Source organism: Dipodomys spectabilis, unplaced genomic scaffold, assembly GCF_019054845.1.
Source record: "Dipodomys spectabilis isolate Male_0828 unplaced genomic scaffold, ASM1905484v1 ptg000054l, whole genome shotgun sequence".
Classification (NCBI taxonomy): Eukaryota; Metazoa; Chordata; class Mammalia; order Rodentia; family Heteromyidae; genus Dipodomys; species Dipodomys spectabilis.
In genome coordinates, this window is record NW_024870731.1 from 12,337,380 (window position 1) to 12,357,822 (window position 20,443).

The window sequence follows — 20,443 nt, forward strand, 5'->3', positions numbered from 1 at the left end:
AATCATGACTCTATCAATCACATGTACACATTAATTTTTCCTAAAGCACATTCTTTATTCCAGAACTATATGATTATAAATGATAGAGGTAAAATGGCACACTGTGGTTTATATCCTAGTAGTATGCTGTATCAGTGAACTTAGGTATTCATTATAGTCACTGAATACTATCCAGTGTAAAGCTAGATCAAAATAAAGAAGAAAAAAAAAAGTAATTGGGATCACTTTGTATATGTTAACATAATCTGTCATGGAAAGGTGAGGCAAAAATATCAACTGATTCTACTCAGATATATTTAACAAAGACACAAATACTTTTTAAAATTAAAACAAAATAAACTTTATAAATCTTGCTATTATAATAAAAAACTTGAAGGATCATGAAATATTACAACTTAAATGCATGAACTATTTAACATGTGGACATACATTTCATCAGAATGCATCAATTTTGTCTCTCATGAAGACATTTCATACTGAAAATATGAAGGGAGAAATAAAATATTGTAGAAGATATACACTATTAAAAAAACTTAATGAGAGGATTACTGCATGTTTCAAATGGCAGCGTATTAAGATAAATATGCAGGCAGATATCTGAAAGCATTAAAACACATTCAGAGTTCTGAATGGCACATATATTTGTAATAAACAGAAAAAGATTTCGAATCTGAATGCATTTAGGATATAGCAACTCCGCCAGTGACTGTGCTAGTAAAGCAATGCTTACCACCATAGCATTTTCTAAGGACATCTTTTTTTGATTCAAATATAGTTGGCTATCTCTATACTTTTAAAGCAGCACGATTTATGTAACACATTGCTCTTTTTGTCACATCAACTCTTTGTTTTTTGGCTTTAGCTGCAGGTGGTGTTTTCCGTGTATGAGTTTCTGGGAATATGGTCTGTGTTGGCCATATATGGATGTCTATTCGAGCCATATGTTTTGCTGTCATGTGTCTTGCTTTGTCTGTCTGGGATGTCAGGACTAATTTCCACATCATTTCTTGAATGGACCAAATACCAATTTGTATGAGCAGGGAGGAAACACTGGGGCTACAGCCCAAACAACCTTGTCAAAACATACATTGGAGAGGAAATACGACATCCGGTAAACATTTGCACTCTCTTATCACATATTATCTATGACCGACATCGTCACAACTGCTCAGGTTCATAAGTCTGCAGTATGTGTGTGCATGTAGCTTCAACGGACAAATCTCTTTGGAGGTCATGGCATGACACCTGCGAAGTGTTTCACTGTGAAAGCTGTGGATCTTTGCAGCCAACCTGAACCAGCCTTCAATTTGGTGTAACTTGAGAAGGCGGCCTCATGCTTTTCTCTTACTAAACTCTGACTAAAGCTTCATGATGTTCTGGCCCCCATTACATATTCACTACAGTATCTTGTATTTTGTCTTTCAGAAGCCATCACAGTCTTAATCAATTAAGAGTTCGAATAATTATTAGTTTACCAAATATCTTCCTTTTTAGACTTCGAGCCCTACGAGTGCACACTGCACATTGTCTGCACGCTGCAACAATATCAGGAACTTAATGAAACATCTGTATAATACGTACATTATGAATGACTATGTAAGAGCAAAGGCTCAATATCATTGTCAACCAATTTTCACTACTAATTGCATTGCAATTCTTTCAGAAGTTGCAAAAGTGTAGAGGAACAGTGAAGAAGGTGGTTTTATCATTTAAATTTAAATTAATTAAAATCATCCAAAATGTATGCATTTGTTTCTCATCATCTTTTAAGTGTTCAATAGCTCCATGTGGCTAGTTGCTATCATAACAGAGAGTGTGATTAGGGAAAACTTCCTCAGTGCAAAAAGTTCTATTGGACAGCATTTACATAGCAAGCTCCTAGATGACTAAAGACCAGTCCAGTGCTGAATGGTTCCAGACATCCTATGTCTGAATCAAGATCATTTCCCACTTTTGAATTAGCACATAGAGCTGAGAAGTTGCAAGAAATTAGACTTGTGGACTGCTGAACACAAATTTAAAACAATTTCTAGGCATGCCTGTACCTGAAAGGATTTGTTTCATATTACATTTGCAATAATATGCATTTTTCCCCAAATGCTCCTTTCCTTGAGCATTTAAAAAAATCTCATAGGTGTGCTGGGAATGTGACTTAGTGATAGAGTGGAGTGCTTGCCTAGCATGCATGAAGCCCTGGGTTCGGTTCCTCAGGACATGCACAGAAAAAGCCCAAAATGACACTGTGGCTCAAATGGTAGAGTGCTAGCCTTGAACAAAAGAAGCTTAGGGACAGTGCCTAAGCCCTGGTCAGGTTCAAGCTCCAGGACTGACATACACATAAAAAAATCTCATAAGTGAACTTAACCACAGTTATTCCCACCCATACCTCTCCCCTCATATTAAGCAAGCAAGCACAACTGCTCTTAGAAATGGTTCTTTTGAAGTTTCCATTGTAGGTACCAGCTCAAATAGAAGAGCATTCAAATGCCACACAAATACTTTAATACTGCAGGAAATAAAGACAAAAGATTGAAAATGTTGCAGGAGAGATAAAAGGGGAGTGATAATGAACTTTAAACCCAGGGCATAACAGTTTTTGCTTTTCTCTTTCCCAAATGAGATGAATTTTGGTTATAAACAGACTGATAGGTATCAACGTTGTTTCCTAATTACTTTACAGCACATGTAAATACTCAATTGTAATTTGTGGTATGATCTTAATAGCAGAAAAAGCCAAGGCCCCATTTATTCTTGTTTTGGGAGATCTGGGAAGGAACAGCCACATAGCTGCCTTCTAGAAACTGACAAAATTTTGGGGCCTTTTCCTCAGAAACAGTACTTCTTTTATTGCCAAAAAGTGACCAAACAAAAAACTCTAAAGCTACCTTTCTTTCCATGGATGTTGGTTTGAATCATTTGTTTGACAAGGCACAATAGTAGGCACAATAGTAATAATTCCATCAAAACTAGTGCTTATATCTTATATTCAAGATTGGATTATCCCCCCCCCACCCCCAATACTGGAGTTTGAACTTAGGGCCATGCCTCTGGTCTTTCTTGCTCTGGTTAGTTTTGCCAGAGTTTTTACAGGGGACAAGATGTGCTATGAGCCTATGTATGCATGGGTACATTGCTTGGATAACAGGTATGCACCGCCGGGACGAATTTTTTCTAACAAGAGGAGATCTTTTTGCCTAGGCTGGCCTTGAACTGTCATCTTCCCAATCTCAGCCCTTGGAGTAGCTTGCATTTCATAGGCCTTCAGGAGGGAACCACTGCACTCAGCAGAAAAGATGTTTGCAATTGCCCACTGATTCCACCCATCTAGCAATTACTACCAAAATACTTGAGTGTCGGGATGCCTCATTTTGTTGCCTGGCTCTGGAAGGGGAATGCCCTTCCTGCTCTTCCTCATTTGGGGGTCTTGTTGCTGTTATCTCTTTGAACAGACAGCTTGCTTTTGCCCCTTTGTCCAATGCCTGACAAAGTAGTGTACTTCCTTCGACCTTCTATCACAGTATAGGTCTTGCTTGCCATGTGACATTTCTTATTTATTCATATGTCTATACCTCCAAATGCAAGGCTTTAAGCATTTTGAGGTTGGGTATGTAAAGATTGCTGGAGTCTCTTACTATGATTGCCACTATAGGGGACAAATTCCTGAACTGTTCTTATGAGCTTATAAGCGGGTGCTAAGAATACTGCTTAACAATCTTAGGAAGTGAAGCCAGGTGCTGAGATCATAGCAGGACTTCCAGACTGCACCCCACAGCCATCAAATCAGGATGGATAAGGGTCGGAGCTCAGCCTTCAGAGTTTTAAAGCTCCTGTCATGATTCAGAAATACAGACAACTTTAGTAATCTACTGGAGAACAGGAAAATCAAATGTGCCTGTTTGGATACTCTAAGGTGAAGTTTTTTCACTTAATCCTGGGGGCACATAGAAAAGATAAGTCTGTTCTAGGACCAAGCACTAAGTCAAAATTTATTAAATGTACATGCAGGAAGGTCACTTGTTTCAAACAAAGGTTTAAAAGGGGGAAGGTGGTGGATTAGATCATTGATTGGGTGAACAGAGGCTGTTTGGGGAACCATGATAAATTAGCATTTGGGCATTTGCTTGAGATTTACCAGGGTGCCAGAAATCCTGTGCAGGTATGTGATTTATCATCACAGACATAAGCAACTAACCACAAAATTACACATGGAAGTACAGTTCTAAAACCAGCCTATTATTTGCTGGAGCCAGAACCATCCGAATGAGTTTCCTTTAATTCTTCTTGCAACATAGTTAAATATGATTTCCCCCTCCAACAAAAATAAATGATTCAGTCTTGAGTGTGCTTCTCCATGAACAGCTGAAAACTGTTTAATTCATTTCTACAGTAAGTCACTGCACTTGAGCAGGCGTATTCACACCAATCATGCAGGCCCTAAAGCCAATTGCAAGGTACCCCAAACCCTGCTTGACTCTGAAACTCACAGGAAGCTCAAGTGATTTTATTTCCAATAGAGCCAATCAGAAACTCGCCCCTAATATTAGCCAAAGCAAATCAATCAAATATCCTTACGAGATGTACACATTATTGCTACTCTTCCCTATCTTGGTTCTAGGGAGAAAGAATTGGAAGTTACCAAGGCCTGAATCCTAGTCTAGGTCATTTTGTGGGAGCATCAGCTAAAGGCGATATCTGATACTATACTGCCAAGTCCAATGGCACTAGACACTAAGCAAACGACTGTCCGTTAAAAAAGAAAGCCAGCACCCAAGACAAGTACTTCACAACTGGGCAGTGATAAAATACCACCATAATGCTTGGAACTTGCTAAAGCAAAAGGGAAGTTTAATTCAAAAGAAAACACATTCTATCTGAGCAAACGGAAAGGATTTAGAAACAGACTGTGGTGATAGTTATGCCAGTGTCAATGTCATTAATGTCACTGAACTGTATGTTTGAAGATCGCCAAAATGGAATATTTTGTTACAGTAAAAAAAAAAAATAGGCAGAATACTCTTTTGGCTAGCCTCAGATTGTAAGAAATATGTTACCATGTTACACCAAGCTTCAGAAAAACAATGAACTACAACACACTCATTGAACCTCCACTCACCTCAACTTTCCACTGCTAGGAGCCACTTTCCTTTCTATGCAAGGTAATTAATTTGTATGATGAATGTCTGACCCAAGGATAATTAACATAGATTGGTAATTAGACACCAGGATCTCACCCAAATTTGAGGGTCCTCCACTGCAGAAAGATGGTCCTCTTTTAAGGTTTTATTCAATACAATATCTTTGCAAAAGAGGAGAAGCACCCATAGGCAAAGCAGATAAGATGACAGGAAGTCCTAAAATGCTTTTGAGATGTAGCTCATGGGTAAAGATTAAGTCCATTCATGACTTAGAACACTTTCTCTGTTCAACAGTACATAAGGCACACTCACACTTATAAAAACTGCATAAATTTAGTCTCTATAATAAAGTATTTAAATATTTTAAAGTAAAGTATTTAAATATTTTAGATTCTGTGTTTCAAATAAAAGGAAAAATGTGAAGGCTTTCAAATTAATTTTGTCAGTAACTTTTAATGAGGGTGATAAGGATTATTTATTGCATATATAACCGTTAGAAATATCACCTTTTCTTATGATATTCTGTCCTATCTTCTGTATTACTTATCTTTTTCTACTGAATTTATATTAGCAACTTTTACATTCACAATGGAGTTTTAAATTAATTGCAAACTCATTTATAAATCATATTTTATTGAAATTTATATCTATATGTATATTTCTGATATGCACAACTAGGGAATATTGATACACAGAGAAAATAATTTAAAAGTATATGTCTTTAAGTGTGCAAGCATTAAGTAAAATATTTAAAAGACAGCTCCACAGTATAGCTAAAGCATACCTATCTTATCACCTCTTTATTAGTGTGTTTGTTGTGAAACTTAAGTCATAAATGACATGAACTATAAGTTCGCATACAAATTTCCAACTCATAGAAAGAAAAAAGGGTAAAATAATGCTACAACATAAAAAAGAAGAAATAGAGAGCCTCGGGGCTATTTTTAATCAATTATTTTTATTTTGTAGAGACCTTTTCACATATATTCATACACACACACACACACACACACACACACAAAACATGGGAAAGAAACAGCAGTATACTTATGAAAAATGTTGACAAGATCAGCCTGTCACTGTTTAGAGACTGCACTGCTTCAAAAATGGCCAGTACCCACTGTCTTCCTATTACTTCTACAACTGGAGAAGCACTACATATTGACGTTCTATTTAATGAAAATGAAACTTCTTATCTCTCCTTGGGGGTTCTCAGGCCCTCTAAAACAAGTTTTTAGTTCTCTTTGCACAAAGGGAATTTATCACTACAAATTTACAAAAGCTTCAAGCAAAATATAAGTGCATCTTTGAGACTGGCATCTGCCACACTAAGGATATAAAACCAAATCTTGTGGCATTCTTAATAGCTTAGAGAAATCCAACTGTTTGGCCAACATCCAAGTATTAAAATGTGTACATGTATGATACAATCAAATGAAACAAGTACACAGATACTTTCTGCATCTCATACAAGGGAGTATACCACAATTTAAAAGTAGGCTATCACTGTTTTCACCAGAAACCTTTAAAACCCACACTTAGAACAATACTTCAAAGGGGTGGGGGGAGGATAAATAATATAGTGGAAAAAGTAGTGGAGAAAAGGTTGAAAAAGGACCAAGGTTTGGGGTCTTGCTTCCTACACTAGTATCTAGCTAAGAGACTCTAGTTCATTCAGCATGATCAAATTCCATATCTATAGAATGCTGGGACAGAATCTCATAATCTGTAAGACATTTCTCTGCCTTTACATTTAATTGAAGAAGAAGAAAAAAAGATTGCTTTAATGAGAAAGTAAAGTTACAAGGAAATTTCTCACATGCTACACTAGATGTTTATCTATATATAAGAGACAGGTGTCAAACAAACAAACAAAAAAACCCACTAAAGCAAAGAGAAACTTTAACTCACCAGATTCCATCTGTTACATTTGAATTCATGCATAATTGATTATCCATGACTGGTAAGTTCTTTTCTCACTAGCCGACCACAGTTTTCTAAACATTATATATTAAATCACTACTAAAGTAGACTACATTCTAGAAACAGCAAGGCAGGGCTGAGAATATTTTAAATGAAAAATTACATGCCGGTTAATAATAATACAGCTGACCTATGTTTAAGGGAAAGAAATTTTAATCATGTGCATATTAAATATTAATAACCTATTCTGTTATTGTTATAATAAGGTTAAGTAGGCTTCTCCATGCTCAAGGAAAGAGAGGGAGAAGGATAGAGTCACAATGGTGCAGAAAGAGAGAAAAGAGAGAGACAGACATAAGGAAAATGTGTCAACAATAAACAAGAGGAAATGAGAAAGAAGGAAAATATGAAGGTGGGAACTAATCTCTATGTGTCATTATGACTGCCAGAGCACTGGCAAAGAAGCAGCATCCTTTTATTTCAATTTTAATCATTTCTGAATTTTAATACCCAGCTCCTTTTGTAATTCTCCTGGCATTCCCCATATGCCTCTATCCCAGCCAAAACACCAGTGTAAATTAAATGGCAGGCGACCATACCACTGATGCAGCCTCCCCAAAGAACCTACCAGGTGACCAAAAGCAAAAAAAGGTACGTGTACCTTAGATCCCTGAGGACCTCTAGCCAATTAACTGACTGAATGTCTGCTACTTTCTTTAATTTTGAAAAGGACAGTAGTTAGGTAAGCCTCAGATAGAGCACCATTAAAAATAAACAAATAAAGCAAGCCAGTGGTAATACAATAATCAGTGACCATCAGGGCCTGGAAAAATGAGTTTGCTCTCACTGGCACTAAGGAGCATCACATGATTATTTAATTACAGCTCTAATTTTTGTCTCGTGGATGGCAACATATCAACAATTAATAGGGCAAATAGAGGAGACTGTGTTTTTAAAGAGACAGAATGTGCACGATCATGTAATAGGTCACACAGCATCACACCAGCTACAGAGTACTTTCCTTTGTGTGACTTAATAGGAATGTGATGTAAATAGTCCCATGCATTTTAAAAAGAAAATAAATGTTAAAAGGAAGTGTCTTTTGTAGACCACTTTCAGAAAATAGAACTTCTCAGAGTGTTTTAGATGCAGCAGCTAACACAGTCCCATTGAAAGCCTAGTATTGGTTTTAGGAATGGAGCAAACTCTTCATTAATAGAAACACCCTGAATTTTATGACATTTTCTAAACAACAGACATAGCTACAGTAAATAGAAAGTTTGTTTAGGTAATAATCATAGCTGATATTTATCCAATAAAATCCTGAAAAAAAAATCACTATTGCAGGAAAGAACAGGTAGAAGTCAATTCATCATAGTATTTTTGATTCCGGAAGATCAGAAAGACCACTAATGGTGACCCAACTTCAGGGAAGTCAGGATGAGCTCTGTTGACTCTGGTATAGTTCATCTCCAGAACCAGACACCAAAGGACCAGGAATCTCAACAAGAGATACTTACCCTCATCCTGAAGGTCAGATGATGAGGACAAAACAACCTGGTGCTACTGTCAAAAAGGAAAAAAAAAAAATGACAGAGCATACAGTTAAAGAAGAAAAGCCTCCAATTACCCAGAAAACTGAGGCATGTATATATTAAGTGCTCAGATAACCCCAGTAAAAAAAAAAAAAAAAAAAAAAACAGGAAAATAGAGTGAAAAAAAGTTGGTTTTCCCAGCAAATTTTTCTCAGCACAAGCAATAGCCAATAGTTAATCTATTATTAATCTAGTCCTTTAATGATGGCTCACTATACACAAGGTATAGACTGCTAGACTGCTGTTGGTCGTTTCTTCCCTTGAAGATAGCACAGATATGTAACTTACACTTAATCCTTTTTTGCAGTTCAGTACCTTGTAGGAATAAATTAACAGCAGCACCCACAGACTTGACAAGGTGAGATGCTAGTGTGTTTTAAAGTGCTGTATTAGAACTCACAAGCTCTACACATTCAAATTAATCAAAAGAATTGAAATACTTAACCCATTTGCCAGAATTATCTAAGCTTCAAACCCCCCGTAGTTTGAGTCTGCCATTGTTTTGTAATGACAGAAGCCACTGTTAAAACCAACGTTTGAAATCAGGCTAATGAAATAATCTTAGAAATGCCACTGCAATCAGCTGTTGAAACATATTTTAAAAATTGGGTTATAGAAATTGTAGTAAGTATCATCTGACTAAAGAAACAATGGCTTAAAGTAATTCCATTATATATAGAAAGAGGCTATTATATCTATACATAGACATATAAAATGACTAACTCAAGTTCTGTATGGTTTATGTTGGTCAAAGTCATCAAAAAATAAATAAAAAGAAAATGTGGAGAACAACATAGAAAACTAAAACTCCTGGGGGAAACAGTTTCTCCTACCACTAGCAAAAGCCATCAAGCCAATACTAATTACAAAGAAAGAAAGAAAAAGAAAAAGAGACAATTTTATAACCCGGAGAAAAGTGTTTAAATGAAGTTACTTCAGTGAAAACCTTTCATGATTCTGGACCCAAAAAAAATCTGACTACATACATTCTAAAAGACTTTTTTTAACTCTAGCAAGCAGCAGCTTGTATGTAAGAGTATACATCATTCTTTTTCTTTTTAAACATGATTGTTAATATACAGTTAACATGTCTCAGAAAAGGCTGTAATTAACTGTCTACTGCTCTAATAACACTAATAAGCATACAGTATTATTAAAATACAATGACTCCATACAAACTAAGGCTGTCATTTTTAAACTTTTAAGATAATGTGCTAAATTGTGTTTTAGTCCTCTTAAGCCACCCCAAAATGAGCCCACCTCTAAGAAAATGTTTAAAGCATAGTTATTAAAATAAGGGAGTTTCCTCCCACAGTCTGGAAACTGTCTACCATTAAACCAGGCATGTATCACTTTAGTTTGAAAAGTATAATGGGAAACAGACCATTTTTTAATCAATCCTGTAAATTCTTCTAAGGTTTAAAAACATAAGCATTTTGAGTTTCTACTTTATTCATTGATAAAATATTTCCTGGTGGGAAAGAGGGCTTGCTATAGTCCAAGAATCACATCGCTCTGTGGTTAATCTCCAATAATTTCCAGTATCTGGCTCTCTGGAACAGAAAAGCTCAATTGCATTCAACATCAAAACAGCTAATTACGAATATGCTATATTTAAGGCTACTTCCATTTTAAAAGATATCTGCATACAATAAGATCTATTGTACTTGTTATTACAATAAAATATTTATAACATAAAGCTTCTTTTACCTTAAAAGTCCTCAATATTACAAACATTAAAAAGCCAGATTATCCTTTACTGCTCTTAATAGCATATCAGAAACCATTGTGTAAGACCATAGTGGAATCTCTAGCAATCAACTCTACTACAATGCCTGGCTTCCAGGAAAATGTTGAAAGAATCCCCCATCACACCGGTCACTGACTATTTTTCTTTAAATATTTCAAGGAAATAAAGACTAGGAATTTTCCCCTAGGAGACTTCCATCATATTTCACACCCCCAAAAGCAATGACCACTGAAACTTTTCCTTGGTATCTGGTCTCAAATCATCTATAGCTAAAATAAAGCAATACCCCAACGCAGAGACCTCCCCGACACAGAATGCCTGCCTCTCACTGTGGCTGTAGCTCCACATGGAACTGACTACAGGAACTTTCTGACACTTACCCTCTAAATAGGAGAGAGGAGAAGCAGTTCTCCCAACCTAGCCCTAGAGGAAAGGTGGGGGGAAAAAAGGTCTTTGATGAGGTGTCTGTCAGTGATGAAGTTCTCACCAGCAAGGCACTGCTAGCAAGGCAGAAGCATCCCCAACTGAGGTGGTTACCAGTTGCCTGTGAAGCAGCTGGACCATTTCTGCAGTTCTGAGGGGTGCGTCACAAATCAGGTCATAGCTCTCGGTAGAGTCCACCCACTTTACTGGGTACAACGCCCTCTACTTCCTGCACACCTGGGGGGTAGAAGAGCAGAGGAGCAGGGCCACAGACATTCTAGTAAAGGCACAGCCAGAGGCAGCCTGACATCTGCTCTACTACAAGCATTGAGCCTTATTTGGAGAACCTGCAACCCCTTGATTCGCAACAATGTATGCAACAGTAAGCAGGCTCTAAAATGAGGGATGAGCAATAGTAAAATACTGCACATTTAAATGTCTTATTCAGCAAGATCTTTCCTCTACTGGAAACTGAACCAACTCTTATTTTTTTTTTTTAATTACAAGATACTTCCCTACCAAATGTCAAATATCTGGACTGAAAAAATTTCAGAAGAAATTAGAGATATAAATCCAAGGGTACCAGTTAACTAATTTTAATCTCTCCTAACTAAACTAGATCACTGCATTAACTGAATTAACTGCATCCCTGAAAGTCCATTGAATGAAGTGACTCGAATTTCTATTATGAACCTTCAGATGCAATAACTGTGGAAGTGATACAGACTAACTTGAAAGAGTAAAAATAGGCCAATATGCTAGCAAAATGCTACACTACTAAATCTCACCCTGAATATACACACACACACACACACACACACACACACACACACACACAATCTGTATCTATTTACTCTGCAATGAAATATCTGATCTTAAAAAATAATTTAAAAAATAAACAGCAAAAGGTACCATTGGCATAAAATCAAAAGTATAAAACAATGTGTGTTGATGTGTTGATCACACTCTATAAAGACATCAAGTTTAGATAGACTTACCATTGAGAATGGCAGTCCAGAGCAATATATACATTACTATAGTAGACACTTTTTTCTTGGTGTAGTGAGAGAAAAGACCCCTGTGTAACGGATTTGATTTATATGCTCGCTGTATTAAGACCATATTCGGGTTCAGATGCCAGTGGAATATGTGCTTAGAGATTGACAACCGTCTACAGACAATGATTGTGAAAGCTTCTTGGATCATTTAAGCAAAAATAAACACTTTCTCATTAATCATAAGTTTTAGAACTCAAGTTTAAAGGGATTTTAGTGTTTCAAGGGGGACCTGAAAGAGAAAAGAATTCAAAAGAAACCAGCTAGCATAATGAATATTATTTTTTAAATAGCCATCTTCCTTGTTTTAAGGACAGCACATTAGTAAGAAGACAAAGGAAGAATATTTTCAGAGCCAAACTATGAGAGTCAATCAATCAATCAACCAGCCAGCTCCACTGTAGTCTTATTTGCAGAGCTCCACTAAAAACTGGAGTGTTCCTTCTAAGACTTGCAAAGGAAGACATTTTATCACCATTATTATCTAAGGAATCAAATTGTTTAATCTGTTTGGAATTTTGTAGAAAGCTAATTTAGCAAATATATACTTGAATGTGCTTGAACACATTTGTCTTCAGGTTGCTTTCAGATGACTATTTTCAGTGGCATGATGCAGGTTCTTTTTTTGGGGGGGGGGGCTGATATTATAGTTGAGGTGTGCTAAGTAAAGTACATCACATTTCTTCCAACTGGTCTCATATGACAGAAATGAGAAGATGAAATTACTCTTCTTTAAAATTTGCCACTGGGAAATGGTAAGAAAAATTCTTCTTGACCCCCTACTCCCAACCAGGAAAAGTCTGAAGCCCTGGATTGTAGCATAGGTAGATATTAAAATGGAGACAGAGCCGTTATTTAATGGTGACAGGAATATAAATACATGCACTAACCTATAAACTGGTATTTACTTCAGGAAGGTAAGTAATATTTTTCCTCTGATTGCTGAGCTGTCAGTTTAATGCAGCGTAAATAAACAGTAGGTGCCTGCTAGCTCAAAGTAGGAAGTGTTCATTCCACACGAGGAACAGATTACTTTAGCCTGATGCTCAACATGCTGAAATATAACTTTCATTTTACCAGAAACATACCCTACCGTGGATGACTTTTTTCGTGCCTGATCTATTAATTAACTTAACTCGGTTCTGTGAAACTGTAAGTCAATTTGTTAAAATCATCACAGAGTTTTGGAGTTTGAGAACCAAATCAATTTGAAAAGCAAGAGTAATGACTATTTTGTAATCTGATCGTAAATGCTGAAAATGAATACTTTATATCTTAAGCATAAACTATTTAAAACCAAAAAATAGATGAAGAATATGCTTAAATAACTGAATGTAACCATCTGAGCTACCTAATTTACTCAAAATCCTCTTTTTGCTAGTTAAAAGCAAATGGCACCTTTAGCATCTTGCAACCTTGTGCTAGCTTTTTTTTTTCTATACCTTAGGTTTATTTTGTTTTCTGAAACATCTACAGGTAAACAATTCAGAGAAAGCATGCCACAATCCCTAATCCCAAGAGAAGGAACCCTAATGTTCCTTAGACAAGTGGCAAGTTTGAAGATCAGATGAGGATATCCTAACAATCTGCATGTAAAATGTGGTTTTCTTCCTGTTTTATATATGTCACAAAGCTATGACAACCTATAGCAACTAATTTTCCCTTCTAGATGAACATCAAGCAAAATATTTGGTGGCATGACTTAACATGGGAACCCATTTGCAAAGTCTAAAAGGCAATTTGGAGAGGTTTCTGTTTAAAACAAGAAACTAACTTCTGATAATTGACCAACAGACTACAGTTGAAAAAGAAGTTCTCAACAGAACTTTTTTTTGCACTCAACTACAATATGACTAGACATAATCAGAAGATATAGGCATATGCACTTAGTACTTCATCAGATCCAAGTACTACTATCATATTAGCTGCAATCAGCCAAGACAACATGTATAGGAGAAATGCTGTATTTGTATAAAAGGCATATCTGTGTATGGCTCTTCTGGAAATTCATAAGCAGATGAAAACCACTAGAGTGTTTTATAGAGTCCCTGCTGTATATCTATGTTGTGTTTAGCTTGATAGTGTTTGTAACCAAAAGATTTTTACAATAATTAGGAACAGGTGCCTGTCACCTGACCTTTTAGGCCTAATTTACAATCCACAACCTGTCACAAGAAAAAAATAACTGAGATTCTTTCTAGATATGTCAGACCTTGCTAATGTAATGTATGTTCCTTAACTATCACTCAGCAAAACCTATCTTATTCAGTCACAGGTTGATATAATCTGGCAACAGATAAATTCTGTAGAAATAAACCAATATTCATTTTGTTGTTGTCGTGGAAGATGCTGGGAGACAAAAGAACCACTTTTGTAGATTATCAACCAAAGAATGTATTAATTTATTACAACAACTGAACAAAAGGCATTCCTTTTGAATACTTTTCCATACAAAGAACTATTATTTATTACATATTTCAGCTTGTGGGAAAATGAGGAATGCATTGATTCTGAAAATAACTATTCAAACTTTGGGAAGTTCTTTAGGTTTGCTTTATCTTTTTTTTTTTCAAGCTTCCCCCCCACCACACACACACACATTTTAGAAGCTGGTACTCTAGAAGGGAAATCCCTGATGTTTTTTCTTCATCATTTGTATTCATTATTCAGAAAGGAATGCAAAATTGAGCAGTGATTTTATTTCTCTTGCATAATCTTGTTAGATGTAGCCATATTCAAATTTAACAATGCTTTGTATTTTATAGCTACTGTTTACATATTATGTATTACATCTGACTGAACAACTCTACATTTAAAACATTGTTTCCATTAGAACAAATATGAAGTAATAAGTGTCAAGTAGAGATGGAGAATCAACATATTTGGTGTATTTACAAAATGCGTAGTCATTTAAAATGTGCACAAACAGGATGCCTGCTCTGCATTTTCCTGTTAGGTGTTCCTGTAGTATGTATATAGTCTAAAGTGTATTTAATATTGTGCTTAACCAAGTTAATTAAAGTCTTTCTGTCTGATGATTGTGTTAAACACTTGGAGAGGTAGGGAAAGATACAGCCGGTTACTTCTGCTAACTAAAGTTGGAATTATGCACTTATTATAACCTTTTCTAACAATGTGAGAAAAACAGAGTAAATATATTAAATTTGTTTCACAACAGATGCTTAGGTTGTTAATATTTAAGATGCCTATTCATGCTATTCCTGTCTGCACATTTGTCAAAAATGTAAGCTTGAATGCTAATGTTTGCCAGCAGACTGGAGCAGCCAGTGTATGAATGTACTAGTGTTCTGCTAAAATAATATGCAATGGAAATAAAGGAACCCTGCTAAACCACAGCACTGGCACCGCAAAAGAGTCAGAAAGGTTTTCAGAGCAAGAAACCTCAACCTTGCCTTTCTTCAGACTGAAAAGTGGGGAGCTTTTATTTATTTATCGCCGCAACATTGCACTATAGACGAAATCTCACAATTCCCAGAAAAATCCACTTTGGACAGGGTGTACCTTTCTATTAAAGTTTCCACGGGCGAGTTACTCTCTCGATAGCACAAACACTGTAAATTCCAGAGACTGCTTTAAGACAAAAACCTGACACGGAGCCCAGAAATGTATTCTCTGCATTCAAAGTCCTCTTCCTCTATACTCTTTAGGAAAGTCAGGACCTCAGGCTTCCTGAGACGTGAACCTGGAACCCCAATTCAACCGGGGCAGACAGGTTCTCTTCCAGGGCACTGGGCGTCTTTCTCTTCCACTCCCTGTCCCTCTTTTTATAATCATGTGGAGTGCAAATCTTAAACCACTTGCCTGGAAATCCCGAATGCAGCTGAGAAAGTTGTCCCAAGAATGACGAGGAGGTCAAAAGTTGTGGAGCAGGGCACTTTGGAGATGACCCTGTGGTTGACACTCAGAAATGAAATTTGGCCCTAGTTGAAGCCAGAGCCCAAATCTCCAACCAGAGCTCGCTCTACACCGCTCTCCCTTCCCGAGCTTCTGGGGGTCATCCCAGGAGGATCTTGTTCCCACCTCTGCCTCGATAAGCACGTGTCAATCACTCCCTGGTCCGGCCACCACCAGTCCGCCTAGTCCCTCTCTGCGTATTTTCCCCCAAAGCCACACAGGCGCCTTTGACGGTGGAGAAGCACCCAGCAAAGAGCGTTGCGCTCCAGGCTGCCAGGCAGGAGGAGACGCGGTGGAGACCCCCCGAAGCTGCACCTGTGCTGCGGGGCCCCTTCTAAGAGCGCAGCCCTTCCTTCCGCCTCCAGCCCAGCTCTGTTAAACCCGCACTCAAGCTCAAGCTACCAGCCCCTCCACGGCCCACCTCGCCATAGCCGCCGCGGGCTCGAAACGCACAAGGCTTCAGCTTGCAAACTCCGAGCTCCAACTCGGGCGCCCGAGTGGCTCTCGGGATGCAGAAGTTGCCGCAAACTTCCCCGGCCCCGGTCGGCGGCCGCTCGCGGGCAGGCGTGCTGGACGGAGCGGGGCCGGCGGGGAATAGGCTGGACAGGGATGCTGAGCGGTTCGCGGTCTGGCCGGATAACACACACACCACACACCACACACACTCACACACACTTCCTCGGCCAGCCCAGCCCCGGGGCGCACGGAGCAGCTTCCCCCCTTTTTTTTCTCCCTGGCCGCCCTCACCCCCATTGGACCTTTTCCCCTCGATCTTTCTCTTCTAAAAGTGGCCACAGAGCTGACCTGACTTTGTGCACGCAGGATCTGCCGGGCAGGTGTGTTAAGTGCCCACACCCAGAGACAGCACACATGGTTATCTTCCAGTTCCCCCCCCCCACACATCCCTGCCGCCGTCCCCCTCGCCATCAGCCCACCGTCGGGGAGGGAAGGGCCGCCGCCAGGCGCCCCGCACCGGGGCGCAGAGCCGCCCCCAAGCACGGGCACTCCAGACGGGGGCTACCCGAGAAGTTTGGATCGGTTCCGGGGGGGGGGAAAAAAGCGAGCGAGACGGGGCCCGAGCGAAAAGCGCGTGGGGGAGCAGGGGAGAGAGGGAGGCGAAGGAGCCGGACTCACTCAGGCATGAGCGCTGGGGGCAGCGGAGTCCGTCGAGTGCGGGCCGGAGAGCGGGCGCGGCTCCGGGGCGGACGCGCGCGCCGGCGTCGGACTCCCGAGGCGGCGGCTCGCTGCCTCTCCTGCCGCCGCCGTCGCCGAGCTGCGGCTGCCGCGGAAGTTAATTGCAACTTGACTTCAAGTTGTCTTTTTTCCCCATCCGAAGTGGGCGTTTAAAGGGGAGAGCGAGGCGCGGAGCGAGCGAGCGAGCGCGCCCGGCCGAGGGAAGGAGGGAGGGGGGGGAGGAGATGTTAACGGGGGGGGGGGAGGGGGAGGGAGGGAGGGGGAGGAGGAGGGGGCCGGCGGGATCCGCCGCTTGGGGCTGGGCGGCCGCCGCGCCCGCAGTCTGGAGCGGCTCGGTAGCCGCCGGGGCGCCCCCCGCGGGAGCCCGCAGCGGCCCGGAGCGCGCATCCAGCCGCGGCGCCTCGGGCCGGGCGCGCGGGCAGCCGGCGGGGTCAGCGCCGTGGACCTCGCGCCGCCGCCGCTGCCGCTTCGGAGCCTGTGCGCAGCTCCGAGGGGCGCGGGGCTGGCCCGGCAGGCTGGCGGGGGCCCGGCCCGCCTCTCCAGCGCCCGCCCCGGCTTCTCCCCCTGGCGGCGGCCGGAGCCCCCGCGGCCGCCGGTGATCGCAGGCGCGCTGGAGCCCGAGCTGAGTCGAGCTCGAGCCGCGCCACCGCCACGGCCGCCGCCGCCGCCGCCGCTGTCGCTCGCAGCTCCGGGGCTCCCTCCCCGCGCGCCGGCCGGGGTTGGGGGCGGCGGGCCGGAGGACGGGGTGGGGCGGGCGAGGGGGCGCGCGCTGGGGTTGGCGCCGAAGATCGGACCCTCGGCGGCGAGGGTAAGTGTGGGCGCTGGCAAGTGCGCTTTGGGGGGGACGCCCGCCACCCTTCGTCCCTCACCTCTTAGGGCCCCCCGCCATGCGCACCCCTCCTCTGGCCGCCCTCGGCTTCCTCTTGTTGTTCGTTGTTTGTCTTGGGGGTTGAGGTGGGGATGGCAGAAAAGGGGAGACGTGTGTGTGTGTGTGTGTGTGTGTGTGTGTGTGTGTGTGTGCCCGCGGAGGAGGAAGTCAGGTGAGAGGCCCGGACGCCCCCAACCTCGCCTAGCGGGGTGTGTCGCTCTAGGGGCATTTGGCCCAAACCCCCGTTAATAGTCTGTGGAGCTGAATTCCCCCGCCCCCACCGCAGCCTGCTCTGCTGGTCCCTGCAGCTCACTCTGGCCGCTCTCAGCCCTAGCCTGGAGCTCGGCACCCCAACTGAGGAGCACGTGGCGGAAGGCGGATGAGGGGGCCTCCCTCGCAGACCCCCTCGCTGCTACCCAGCCCCTCTGAATACATTGTATCTGTTTAACCTCAGGCCGGCAGTCGTACTTCTTTGCCACCCACTCGATCAAAATGCCCATTATGGAAGTCCAATGTCACCCCCCCAAAAAGCTGGGCAAAGAGGAAAAGAAATGCAGATTTCCTGAACCGGAGACCCAAGGCTCCAGGGCATCTTCTTCTAAATAGGTAAACTCCCAAGGCCGCCTTTGAAACTTAGGGTTCCTGCAGGCCCAGGACCCCTGGCTAAAGAAGAAACTGAAGCTAGATCTCAACTTCAGCCTTCTCCCCCCCCCCACCCTCCGCCACCCCCTCCTGCCACCCCCACCCCCCAGTTCTAAGGAAGTTAACAGGTCTTTTGTTTTGTGTGGTGTTTCCTTGGAGAAATTTGCATGGAGTATGACAACAGAAAATTACTACTGTTTACTCCAAGCTAAAGGGGTTCAGAAACAGAAAACGTAGTTTGTACTTTTTTCCTCTTTGTAAGAGTGTGGAGCTGTTAGGTTCATGGCATGAATTGAAGAACGTCAGTTGGTAACAATGAAGACAGTAGAACTGTTTAGGTGTATTTTTAGAAGCTGCACTTTCTTGAGTTCCTTTCACACTAGGTTTGCTCTCTCATTAAGTCTCCATAAATAATTGTAAGGGGTGGGGGGAGAGAAGTAAGAAAGCAGGAGAGAGATTGCGAAGATTTCCACCCCGCCAGCGCAGAGTACTGTTTGTAGGGAAGTTCCTGGAAAGTGACTGGGCTGACAATTCAGTTTTTTTTTTTTTTTTTCCTCAAAGCTCTGTTAGGTCCTGTTCTGTCAGATGCTCGTGAATAAAGCACGCTGGGAAAATCCTGATATCCGTGCAGTAGTCTTATTTTATCCTTTACACAGTGGTTGATTCACATTTCAAGCTCTGGTAACAAACACATCGACTGTGCTGCATTTTGGTGTGATTTTTCTAAATAAAGGAGAAAATCGGGTACATTCCATGCTGCTTTCTCTGGTGTCTTCCTCCCACTATTTCTATCCACGGGGATTGAATTCTCTGGAATTTGTCCCTCTTTCTCCGTTGATCATCATTTTAAACAAGAGAGAACAACTCCAAAGATCTAAAGATATAAAGCATGTATAAATTAGTGTTCTTTTATTGAACTAGCCCCTTCTTTCTTTAAGACACAAGTGCCCAACTCAACTCGTAGTTCTGAAAAAGAAAAAGGGGAAAGAAATAAACGGTGATTGCAATGGAGAAAACAAAGTGAAACCCAAGTTTTCCTTCTTGGATTACTTTTTGTCCCCACAGGTCCCAGGGGACATCACATTCCCCATCTTTTACTTACCAAAATGCTGAATTGCCTGGCCAAAACCAGTGTCTTCATCTGAGTTAGATGTCTAGTTTGAAACGGGAAAAATATAGTCTCCGTCTTTAATTACTGTCTATTAGTGATATCTCATAGCAAGCAGCTGATTCTCCAATTTGGGAAGGCTGATGCAAAGCTTCACAGAAATGTCAAACTCCAAACAGAATTGTTTTTTCTCTGTTACATACTTATAAACTTACCTGCTTCCCCAAATTATCCACTGAGCCTTCCACTATTTAAAGTATGCAATTTCCCTCCCCCCCACCCCCAAGTTAAACCAAAGAACATTTTGCTTCCAACCTTTTGAATTTTCTTTTTTCCCTCTCTAAATAGCCTTGTGTAGAGAGTTCCTGGGTTCCTGTATTACAACTAGGATTATGGCATTCTGGATGCAGTGCACCAAGTAACATAATTTCATAAACTTCTGTAAACCTGTCTCTTGGCACACAGTAGGGACTCATTAAATACTGAATTAAAATATTACTTCCTTAGTGTAATTGGCCACAAATTCAAAAGTACAAGGTCTTTTTAGAAAAGAGAATCTTTCTTGAAACATATTAGAGGAGTTGCTTTGATTTGAATATTAATATCCCCCAATCATATGTTAGAATCTAGGGCTCATTCGGGGGCTTTGGGTGAACCTCCCCTGAGATCATTGTTCTTAGAAAAGAAGCTTGAGAGCGGGGTGCTGGTGGCTCAGGCCTGTAATCCTAGTTACTCAGGAGGCTGAGATCTGAGGATCCCGGTTCAAAGCCAGCCCGGTCAGGAAAGTCCATAAGACTCTTGCCTCCAATTAACCACTAGAAAACCGGAAGTTGTG

The 20,443-nt window shown here is 41.1% G+C and overlaps 1 protein-coding gene and 1 long non-coding RNA gene across 3 annotated transcripts in view; one reads left to right on the forward strand and one right to left on the reverse strand.

The window, feature by feature from the left end:
- Positions 1-18,321, reverse strand: part of Satb1 (SATB homeobox 1) — a 102,622-nt gene extending 84,301 nt beyond the window's left edge. The window contains exon 1 of one of the 2 annotated variants that reach the window (XM_042679932.1): positions 17,860-18,321. The gene's annotated coding sequence lies outside the window, so the exon portion shown is untranslated. Of the gene's footprint in view, positions 1-16,930; positions 17,057-17,859 lie in introns of those variants that run through there. The other variant, XM_042679933.1, reaches the window with a different exon arrangement.
- Positions 17,722-19,175, forward strand: LOC122108006. The gene is made up of 3 exons (XR_006147450.1): positions 17,722-17,798; positions 18,313-18,464; positions 19,062-19,175. It is a non-coding gene; the product is annotated as an uncharacterized LOC122108006 (long non-coding RNA).
- The last annotated feature ends 1,268 nt before the right edge of the window (positions 19,176-20,443 follow it).